General features: G+C 34.4%; 1 protein-coding gene across 1 annotated transcript in view; it reads left to right on the forward strand.

Moving 5' to 3' along the window:
- LOC123557884 (protocadherin beta-15-like) overlaps positions 1-12,563 on the forward strand; it is a 119,241-nt gene that overhangs the window by 4,816 nt on the left and 101,862 nt on the right. The window contains exon 2 of the mRNA XM_045349638.2: positions 11,261-11,384. The gene's annotated coding sequence lies outside the window, so the exon portion shown is untranslated. The remainder of the gene's footprint in view (positions 1-11,260; positions 11,385-12,563) is intronic.

Genomic DNA, 12,563 nt, shown 5'->3' on the forward strand with positions numbered 1-12,563 from the left:
AAGTTACAATCCAACTGTAGTAGAATTAGGAAGAAGTTAGACTGTAACTGTATGAAAATTAGGAAGAAGTTACTATTTAACTATATTAAAATTAGGAAGAAATTACAATCCAACTGTATTAGAATTAGGAAGAAGTTACAATGTAACTGTATGAAAATTAGAAAGAAGTTACCTGATGCAACTGTATTAGCGTTAGGAAAAAGTTACCATGTAACTGTATAAAAATTAGGAAGGAGTGACAATGTGACTGTATTAAGATTAGGATAAAGTTACCACGTAACTGTATTTAAATTAGAAAGAAGTTACAGTATAACTGTATACGGAAGAAGTTACAATGTAAGAGTATTGAAATTAGGACAAATACATTCATTATTTATTTCATCTATTTTACTACTTAATTAAAGGAAAAAGAAAGCACATTTTCTCTTCTTAGTGGGTTTAACTCTAGAGCTTGCAGCGCTATACATGTTCTTTCTAGAGAGGTGGGAGGTTGCATTGTAAATGTACTTTCTAGAGAGGTGGGCAGTTGCATTGTACATGTACTTTCTAGAGAGGTGGGCAGTTGCATTGTACATGTACTTTCTAGAAAGGTGGGAGGTTGCACTGTAAATGTACTTTCTAGAAAGGTGGGAGGTTGCACTGTAAATGTACTTTATAGAAAGGTAGGAGGTTGCACTGTTAATATACTTTCTAGAGAGGTGGGAGGTTGCACTGTAAATGTACTTTCTAAAGAGGTAGGCAGTTCAATTGTACATGTACTTTCTAGAAAGGTAGGAGGTTGCACTGTAAATGTACTTTCTAGAAAGGTGAGAGGTTGCATTGTACATGTACTTTCAAGAAAGGTGAGAGGTTGCATTGTACATGTACTTTGTAGGGAGATGAGAGGTTGAACTGTATAAGAACGTTATACTAATTATTTTCTTTTCTTTATTTTAAAAAACTGACTCCTGTTAATAATATTACTTCTATGAAGTTAGGAAATCATACAGAAATACAAAAAACAAATCTGTTTAGCAAAAGAATTCATAGACAGAATTATGAAAACCTGTTAATGCACTATTGTCTGTGCTATCAATTTGTACAAATGCAACTAAATTTCCAGACTGAAATTGTTCGGAACAATTGAAAATTAGCGCTGCCCACATGAATTGCAATTATGCAATCGCAATTTCAGTTTGACGATATACGAGAAAGAATAAATATCATTTAGCTGCTAGAAATATTCTTCCGATTAGTTTTTGTGACAATCACACTTTTGTAATTCAATTTCATGAAAATTGTCTGATTTCGAGATGTCCTTTGCGTCTGAATGTAGCGGCTATCTGAATGTAGCGGCTGCGTAGACAAACTTGATAAAACCTTGTGGATATTCACTTGTCAATTACGCTGAAAGAAGTGATGATATAAGTTTGGACAGAAAAGATTATGAAATAAGAAAGATGTTCGACTTTTTTATTGCTTTTTTATTTTATGGTTTTCTGCCTTATCTAGTAATAGACCATATTTTTTGTAGACAGTCAAAGTAGATAGCAGATTGTATTCCTACATTATTCATATTTGTTGAGACTGATTTGAGATGGAATTTACCCATAATGGATAATTGAAGGATCTGACAAAATTCTGTCATTGTTATATAGAATAGAGATATATTGTTCCAGAAAAGTCATCAACCTTTGTAAAATCTATTATCAGTCTATCTAAAGCTGCGCATATTTATGCATTTTTGACCAAATTTAGAAAATGCTTTTATTACTTATGAATTACAATAGAAAGAAGAGATAATAAGGTTCTGTGCATTTTGACTTTGGAGACATTCTTTAAACATTCACCATTGACCAGCTGTTGGAGTAATTCCTTTATTTTACTACCATTAACATCCCATAATATTTCCACTTTTGTCAAGATATCCCAGTCGAAATTAATGGTTCATTGCCATGGTAATTCATGGTTTACCATGGTAGTTCACGGTCATGGGACAATGGTTTACCATGGTTGACCATGGCTGTGGTAATTGGCACCACAGTCATACAACATGGGATCAGACCATGGTCAAAAACCGTGGTCGACCATGTTTGTAAGGCCACAGTCAACCAAGGTCATGTCAACCAAGGTCCATGACCTTGGTCAGCCGTGGTGATTATTGACTATCAAAAACTGTATAAATATGAATTTGAAAGGGTCATGAAAATATATGACAATTGCAGTCATATCTACTTTTGCAAGTCAGTCATTTATTTGTCATAAAATTGTTAAGATGACAACAAATTATAGTCAGACTATGAAAGTTTACCTTTGAATCTGTCTATAAATGCAGGAAAACTATTTTATAACTAGAAAAACTTTTGGAGCCAAAATGCAGACAGGCGTCTTTGGTGCATTGTAAAATTTCTTAAATGTGAAAATTACTAGTCCATGGTCAACTGTGGTTGAAAAAAGTTTACCACCGTAGACAATTGTCAACTGTTGATCGTCTTTTCTGACCATGGTCGACCATGGCCAATCTTATCTCACCATCGCTGACCATCGCCGACCGTGCTCCTGACCATGTTTTCACCATGGTATTTGATGGCTGACCACGTTAAAACTTGGTCAACTATCAAAAACCATGGTGACCATGGTCATCATTTCGTCTGGGATAGCAGACAATTTCTTAAATTACCCTTCTTTGTCAAGCTGTAGGAAAAATCCTTTAATTTCTCACCATTTGCAATGTTTAAAACATTCCTTTTCATCCTTTGTCAACCTGTAGGAGACATTGCTGTTATCTTCAACCACTGGCAAGCTTTTGAGAGTAATCATTAAAATGTTGCTTCTTTGTGAATTATTGTTGAGAAAACTATTGCAGCATTTTATAGGATGCTTTATATTCACAAAATGCATCTGCACTCAGGTTTCTTACAAAGGCATAAAACTTGATATGTTTTGAAGCAAAGAGGTTGCATGTTTCTTTCAATTGCTGGAAACAATTCAAACAAGAAGCAATAATATCATCCCAAAATATATCTCCGATTGAGTTGATATGGTAATATTCTGTTTTGATAGGCTCTCTGTTTCCAAATAAATGTAATTCTTTCCTGGAAAACGAATGAAACATTCAGACAAATGATCTTAAAAATGTCACAACAGAGGCAATAGTCCAAAGATTTCTCAAGAATATCTGACTACTTGATTACATAAGCTACATTTATGAAGTAGGTGAATTCTGGTATCATCCAGTATTAAAAAATAAGAATTGGTTTGATTTTCATTGTCTAAGAGGGAGAAATGGGAAAATGACTTTGAAGTCATTCATTGTATGTCATGTTGACTTCTGTGAAAGCACAAAATTAATACTAAGGAAAATTATGTCATATTCTTTCTGTTAACTTAGTATGTTTTGTTCAGAAATGTTAATTTTATGATTCTTTTAGAACATATAAGATAGTGTAGCAGAGCACTGGAAGAACAGTTGTAGTGATGTGTCTGAATATTTCACATTTGTCTTAATTAAGGTACCAAAGTTTATGTACATCCACTGTGGTTTGACCAATTTTCAACCATGGTCAACCACAGGTTTAGCTGTGGTAACCCATTGTAGACCATGCCTTGATTTTAACAGTTTACAACTGGCACTTCTGAAAAACTACCGCAGCATATCCAATTGGTAGAACAGGTTCATTGTTTTGCAGGGGAACTTGAACTCCAACTAGCCCTCAGTTCCAAATTATACCTTCAGCTGAAATATTTCCTAAAAAAGAAATGATAAAAATGGTGAAAAATACAGTAATATTATTGAGTTATGTGCCAATCTTTAGTAATTATTCTGTAATTATAGCCTTCTGTGAATAAAAAAACTCAATATATTTGGGGGCATTGTTGCAATGGCTGCAAGCAATTCAGATAATTGATATCCTTTATTGAGTTGATACCATAATATTTTATCTTGATAGGTTCTCTATTGCCAAATAAATGCACTGTGTAAAAAGATTCAAGTTTCCCAAAGATCTGGTAATGTAAGAGCTGGCCTGATCATTTTGGGAAATTTGGACATTTTTGATAAATCTGGTATCAAGATTTAGTGTAAATTAGTCAATATAGAATTGCTTTAAGTGTCAAAATAATAAACACCTACAAATCATTCATTAAGAGCTAATTTATTGTCCTGTCCAAATTGATTCCATACACATACAAATTTTATACACTACATTACCATGTTAAACTGTGTAGATAATCCATTAAGAAATAACAATAACATACTATGTTTTTCATCAAATTACTCCACATCGTATTCAGTATTTAATAATAACTTGTCTAACTTGTTTAACTATCCGACATGCTATAACATTTATGAAATTAACAATCTTATCAAGAAGGTACCATGATATTGTCTAACCTGCACTGAAAGATCAAACCTACATTCTAGCTAGGACTTAACCCCAGTGTTCACTGGTCTGTTTTGTTATGATGGTTTGCCAAGTTGACTAATATTCTCAGAGAGAATTAATAAAACATCAAACAATTAAGCTTGTTAAAAAAAAATATTGTTTTTAAAATTTCTATTTAAATGATTCTGAAAGGAAATCAAAAAACTAGGTATTACATTGATACAAACTAATCAACTATCAATTAAGAAAACAATATCAAGGCCATTATTAACTTGAATGACAATTAATTTCAGATAATTGACTCTGTTGATTATCATAGTTATATTATTAGAAATAGTACAGTCAACAAAAAGACCTTGTTAACAGTGCCTAAAATTTCTCCTTTTTAAATCCATGCCAAATTTGCTGTTAAACCCCTATGTAATATGAAAATTGATTTAAAGTATCTTATAATTATGATGATTGATCCTGTTCAGCCATCATTCCCCGCAACAACCCTACACACTTTACTACCTTGAATACAGTCTATGAGATCTATGCCATGACCCTACCACAAATGCCATAACACTTCTACATTAACCTCAGGTGCTCACTATGAATAAGACACAACATCTGCTTTTGTAAGATTTGCATTTGTAAATTTGAAGTTCAGACCTGTTAAATAGTAAACAGGTAAATAGGTCTGCCATGACCAGCCATGGTCTTTGCTGGTCAATATTCATAATTTGTAAATGATGCTTATATTAAACAGGACCTTATTCATAGTACGCAGGGGTAGTGTTGGGGGTACAGGGATATTCTCCCCAAGATTTTTTTTAAAATGAGAACAGCAAATGGTACATTTTGGGTATAGGGATATTCTCCCCAAGATTTTTTTTTTAAATGAGAACAGCAAATGGTACATTTTGGGTATAGTGAATGTAAACCTTGTTCTCTTTTTGTTTTGCTTTTAATATATTTCATACAAAATGTATTATCTTAGTAGACCTACACGCAGGTGAAAAAATATGCAGCAGGTCTGCAAGTAGACTAAAGAGATTTTTATTACAGATATTTTTTAGTACATTCAATAGGATCGAGCCAATATTCACCCTAAACAGAGCAAATCACATATCCCTTTTCTATACAAACTGACCGATCATTTGAGCAAAGTGAATGGTCAAATCTTTAAAAACATTGGTTTAAAAAAAATCAACAAAGACATATTAAGGGGCGATATCGAAAAATGTTCTAAGAGTTTATTAGAATTATTGCTATTACGTTCCCTTTCACGTTAGGCCTGCAGTAACCCTCGGTTGTTTTCAGTAGTTTGGAAACTTCTATGCATTATTTAATGATTTGATCAGATTTCTACAGACATTCTTATGAAACCAATGCTAAAGACTGAACAAGATTTGTAGAGAGGCTGATATTTTTTATTTCTATCTTCGTGAAATAAATGCTACTTGAAATTATAATATCCAAAGTGTTTCTGTGACTTTAATACCCTTGGTAAACCGTAATATTACATGACTATTGTCTTAAAACACAGACTCTAACAGAAATTTTATAACTAGGGAAACCGTGATGAAAACAGTTATAACTAGTGTTGTTGTGTTTTTCTTCGAAAATAAAATTAAGGAATTCCATTCCTAAATGAACCACAAAAATGACAATAATAATTAATATAGACCAAACACTTCAGTAACATTAAGATCCAATGAAACTCCACTCACAAAATCCTTTAACATTTAAAAAAAATCCTGCTTGAGAGGCCGCATAAAATTAGAGACTATTTGTCTTAAGACCCATTTTATCAATTAAGACTGTTTCATTAAGAGATAATTTCATATATTTAGTGACTACAGGCCTGGGAGAAATTACCCCATGCCTCCAATCCAAAAATAGCTCCAAAATAGACTCTACTCCAAACTGACTCCAAAATCGACTCCACATTTGACTCCAAAAAAAGACTCCACTCCAAATTTGACTCCAAAATCGACTACAAAACTGACTCGAAATCTGACTCCAAAAAGACTCCACTCCAAATTTAACTCCAAAATAGACTCCAAATTTGACTCCAAAAAAGACTCCACTCCAAAATCGACTCCAAATTTGACTCCAAAAAAGACTCCACTCCAAATTTGACTCCAGAATTGACTCCAAAATTGACTCCAAAATCGACTCCAGACTCCACTCCACCACTCCACTCCACGACTCCACTCCATATTTTACACGGTGCCTCGCAGTTTTTTCTTGGAAAAGAATACAAGATTCAAACAAATGATCTTGTAAATGTCAAAACAGAGACAATGACTTGAAACATTTCTGTGGAGCATATCTGACTATTTGATAACATGGTTAATATTTAAGCTGGTATAATTCAGTCGAATATAAGAAATTGCTTTGATAATGTGGTCATGGAAGAGATGAAAAATATAACTTTGTACTTGTAGCAGGAATCCTTCATGATAACTTGGAGATATTATTGTTCTTGGTGCTGTCTTTGTGTACCATATATACAAATGAACAGCTACCATAAATACCCATGTATGATGTGCACCTGTGTATGATGAACACCTACCGGTAGTCGTAAGGAAAGTAAACAAAGCTAAAAATATGTTAAAATATAAACATCCAGTGATCAAATTTTATCTCCACAAGCAAGAGTATTGGTACTTAGAATGAGTAGCTATTGAATCTAACTGTGTTCTGCACTACTATTGGAGTCAGTGAGGTAAGGTACTATAACATTATAATAATACATAACGTTATAATAATAAAATCTTTATTTCATGAAGGTAACAAAATGATATTGTCTTAATTCCTGATCTGTGAAAGATCAAACGGCTAGCAATTATCAGCAATTAGCGATAAGGCTTACTGTGTTAACACATGTCAGTTTTGTTGTTGATGGTTTGATCTCAGTTAGAAATAATAGTTACTCAGTCCTACATTAATATCATAAACATAAACAAAGTTATGCTTGTTTGAAAAAAAAAATTGTTTACACTTTAGAGGGCACACTTTCTACTCTTTGTCAGAATGTTTGATTTGCTGAAATGGAAGTCAAATTCAAACTGGGTCACATGGGGTAAAAAACTAGACCATTGGTCAGATCAGAGAATAACATTGTTACTGTTCCAAGGCCATATACTTTCAACTTGATCATCATAAATCTTTTTCAGATAATTGTCTCTGTGAAATCTAGGTCAAGTTTGAAAATGAATTATCTAGGTAAAAAAGTAGGTCACTAGGTCAATTCACAGGAAGACCTCGTTAACAGTCCTAAAACCACATTTTCTACCTGACTTTAATGAGTCTTGGCCAGAATGTTTATCTGTTAAAACTCTATGGTAAATTTATGAAATATGGTTTAACTTAAATTTATTGTTATATTTCTTGATATTGTCTCTTGGTGTCATGCCGTCATTACCTGCCCCCCACAACCCTAAAATATACTACTCCTTGATACTGTCTATGAGTATCCTATGCCATTATTCCCCTCCCACACCCTCCCATACACACTCTCACATTAACCACCAGTACTTACTTAGTGGACACTTTGAAAATCTTCTTCTCAGTAAACACTTGCCCTATTTCAAAATTATTTCAGAGTTTGTTTTTTTATGTTAACCTCTACCAAACTGTTTAAATTAGCTCTGAAACTTGGGATCTTAGTCTAGGACCATCTTTACCCTCTTGTTGCTGTAAATTCTGCAATGTTAAGGTAAAAGTGATACCACTTGAATCATAAAACGTCAGAGTAATAGAGAAAATAATCGCAATTAACATTGTCAGACTAAGAAAGACATTGCCATTGTCAGGCTAAGAAAGATATTGCTATTGTCAGGCTATGAAAGATATTGCCATTGTCAGGCTTTGGCAGATATTGATATTGTCAGGCTAAAAAAAGATATTGCCATTGTCAGGCTTTGACAGATATTGCTATTGTCAGGCTAAGAAAGATATTGCCATTGTCAGGCTAAGAAATATATTTCTTCAAAATTCTTTGTCAAGCTGTTGAAAACATCCTTAAAATTTTTCACTGCTTACACGCTTTGAGAAAATATTGAAATTTTCTTGGTATACTGTTTTAGATTTTTACAAAAATGCTATAAAACAACAAAAAGCTGCATCATTAATCATATTGCCAAAAACGGCATAGAATTTACCATGTTTAGGAGCGAAGTGTTTCTCTCTGGCAATAATATCATACCATATATATATCCTTAATTAAGTTGATATGGTAATATTCTCTCTTGATGGGCATTCTGTTGCCAAATAAATGTAATTCATTCTTGGATAAAGAATGCAGGTTTCAAACAAATGATCTTGTTAATGTCAAAACAGAGACAATAGCCTGATGATTTCTGCCGAATATCTGACTACTTGATTACATAGTTATGCTTTATGCTAGAAAGTTGTTTGTCATAATAAGGGTATATTGTTTTCCTCATCTTTCAGTCGGTCAGTCAGTAGACCATTTGGTTTCCGATCAAAGCAAAAGAAGGCATTGACCTTCAGAAGATAAACTTCATTGCCTGACTGCCTGTAGTCAATAGATGACCCCTGTTCTTTAAGGGGGCAGTAGGTAAAACATCAAGAATGATATGACAAAGAGATTGAAAATAATATCAGCTAAATAACTAAAGAACCTTTGGCCTACAGCCATCAAACTTGATAGGTTGATTGTTTGTTTGTTTAAGCGGGCAGTAAGTCAAAGGTCAAGGCCACTATGACCTGTAGATTAAAAAGGATTTTTGGTCAGTGACTTAAGAACACCTTGGCCTGCATTTGTCAAACTTCCTAGGATGATTGCTAATGTGTTAATGGAGGCAGTAAGTCAAAGGTCAAGGCCACAGTGACTTTTAGACTGAAAAGGGTTTCTGCTCAGTAATTAAAGAACGCTTTGGCCTACAGTTGTCAGCTGCATAGTATAATTGCCTGTGCTAAGTAGATCACTCCAATTGTTTGGGAGGTCAGTTGGTCAAAGGTCAAGGTCAAAGTTGCCTAGACTGAAAGTAGTTTCTGCTTAATAACATAAGAATGCTTTAGATTACACTCCTCAAACTTTATAGATTGATTGATGACCATTATTGTTTTTTGAGGGGATCAGTGGTCCCAGAGACCTAGAGACTTAAAATGGCTTCTGCTGAATAACTAAATTATGCCCTCAGACTCTATATGGTGATCTCATTTTGGTCATTAGATGATCCTTTATATTTTTAGGATCATTTGGTCAAAGGTAAAGGTCACAATGATGTTGAGAATGACAGTGGTGCCCAATAACTCAGTACACTTTAGCCTGCCTTTAGTAAGTAAATATTTCTGGGGTCAGTAGATCAAAGGTCAAGGTCAGAGTGACCTTGAGACAGAAAACAGTTTCTGATTAATATCTTGAAAATGCTTAAAACATCATAGTAGTAGTCAGTAGCTTTTGTTGAAGTCTTAAGGTCAAAGGTCAAGGTCACAGCATAAAAAATTACATATGCAGTTTCATCCAACATGCCATTATGGGAGGCATAATGTGTTTTACAAAAAGCTCTATTATAGCATTGCTTTTGATTGTGATCAGGTGGGAAAATAGCCAAGAACTATATCAGGAATCAATCCAGACAATTGTAGTTATTTTTATGTGTATACCGGTACTACAAATGAAGTGCTATGTTCCATTGATTCTGTAACAGTTTATGGTAGAACCATTGAACTTTTTTGAATAAATATATGGAAACAAAATACATAAATAAAGTATAGACAAGATGATTGCCTGAGAAAGCAATCCCTTCTGAAATTCATTCTGCAGGCGAACAAACATTACTATAACTGTATTTAAATGTTGATTTGTGAAATATGGAAGAAAATATGCCACTTTTTCATGAATTTACTGACCTTCATTACTGACTTTTCCATAATATTTCAGAATTTTTGAATGAAATAATTAACTTACTTGAATAATGAGAAGGGGCCTCTGTGGCCGAGTGGTCAAATCACTTCCCCTCATTGATGTTGGTTCAAGCCTCACGCGGGGCGTTGAAATCTTCATGTGAGGAAGTTATCCAGCTGGCTAACGGAAGGTCAGTGGTTCTACCAAGGTGCCTGCTTGTGATGAAATAATGCACGGAGGGGCACCTGGGGTCTTCCTCCACCATCAAAGCTGGAAAGTCGCCATATGACCTATAATTGTGTCGGTGCAACGTTAAATAAAAAAAAAAATAATAAGTAAATAAATTATTAACATATATTTAATTGGAACAAAATAACAATACCTCTTAAAGGAGCAGCTCATTTTCATGAGTATTTGTTTAGGGTGGTGCATTATGAGTATATCCAGACCTCTACTGCTCTTGTAGGAATGTCATTATTTATATTGTATGTATTATATGCCTTATCTTCATTCCTTCTCCTACAATCTGACTTGGGGGGGAAAGATACAAACATTTGACAAATTTCTTCCTGTTATCAAGGGAACTGTGTAGATGTGCCAAATAAATGCAAGTCTTTCTAAAAAGAGAATAATGATCATGAAAATGATAAACCTTTAGCCTGCAAGGCGGCAAGTGATTGTTCCTTTGCGACTAGTGCAGACCAAGTTCGCTATTCAGTCACTAATTTTTCAGTGAACACCCCTTCGAATAAAAAATGGTATTGCCCAAATTGAATGATGGACCAGTCCATTGTAGGAATTTAGCAGGCTAAAGGTTAACAGAGATATTGTAGTGAATTAGATTTCTGTAAAATATTTGACTGCTTGTTCCCATACAATTCAACAGTAAAGAAGTGATTATCATGGCAGTGATGGAGAAAAACAATTTGTACTGATATCAAGAATCAGTCATGATAATTAGAAGAAAATTGTTCTTGGTAGTTTTTTTTGTGTATGTATTATACAGATCAAGTGTTATTTTTTGTTTCAGAGGAGGGAAGAACAGTATATTCAATTGTATGGGAGATATTCTGACTGACAAACTCTGTGACAACCTTTTACCAGTGTCGAGCTAAACTGTTGGAAGTGACACCAGAACTTTCTGCAATGTCCAGGTAAGGCACACACCACACACATTATAAAACATGATCAGGCTAAGAGAAAGCAATAAGCTTAAAGGTAAGGTGTCACTTAAATTTCCACCTTTGTGGAACTGTTGGAGACTGATCGTGCGTAAAATTTTCCACCTTTGCCGTCCCTTTAAATTTTCCCCCTATGTAAAGCTGTTTAAGAATCCCGGGCTTTTCCACCTTTATTAATCTATTGAAGCATTCCCTAAGTTGCCACCTTTCCCAAGTTGTTGGAGACATCCCTTATTTTTTCACCTATGTAAAGCTGCTGAAGAATCCCCCTTTCCACCTTTATCAAGCTATTGAAGCATTCCCTAAGTTGCCACCTTTGTCAAGCTGTTGGAGCATCCCTTAAGTTGCCAACTTTGTCAAGCTGTTGGAGTACTCCTTTAAGTTTCCACCTTTGTTGAGCTATTGTAGCATCCCTTAAGATTCCACCTTCTCCAAGCTTTTGGAGACATCTCTTAAGTTTCAACCTTTGTCAATTAAGCTACTTGAGACATCCCATAAGTCTCTGCCTTTTTCAAGTTGTTGGAAATATCCCTTCAGTCTCCAACTTCGTCAAGCTGTCGGAGATATCCCTTAAGTATCCACCTTTGTCAACCTGTTGGAGATATCCCTTAAGTATCCACCTTTGTCAACCTGTTGGAGATATCCCTTAAGTATCCACCTTTGTCAACCTGTTGGAGATATCCCTTAAGTATCCACCTTTGTCAACCTGTTGGAGATATCCCTTAAGTATCCGCCTTTGCCAAGCTGTCAGAGATATCCCTTAAGTATCCACCTTTGTCAAGCTGTTGGAGATATCCCTAATACTTTCTACACCATTGACAACTTTTGAGACTGCATCAAGTGTTTCATTCTTTGTAATTTCTGGTAAATTTGAATAGATACTTTAAAACACAACCTCAGGTCATTAGAGAAACTGTTGAAAACTTTTATGTTTGTCACATGCTGGAAGAGGCTATAATAAGATCTCAAATAGATATCTGTAATTAAGTTAATACCGTAATATTCTCTCTTGATAGGCACTCTGTTGCCAGATAAATGCAGTTCTTTCTTGGAAAAGGAATGCAAGTCTCAAACAAACGATCATGTAAATGTCAAAACAGAGACAATGGCCTGACGATTTTTATAGACTATCTGACTGTTTGATTGTATTAC

The sequence above is a fragment of the Mercenaria mercenaria genome, chromosome 5 (genome assembly GCF_021730395.1).
Source record: "Mercenaria mercenaria strain notata chromosome 5, MADL_Memer_1, whole genome shotgun sequence".
Classification (NCBI taxonomy): domain Eukaryota; kingdom Metazoa; phylum Mollusca; class Bivalvia; order Venerida; family Veneridae; genus Mercenaria; species Mercenaria mercenaria.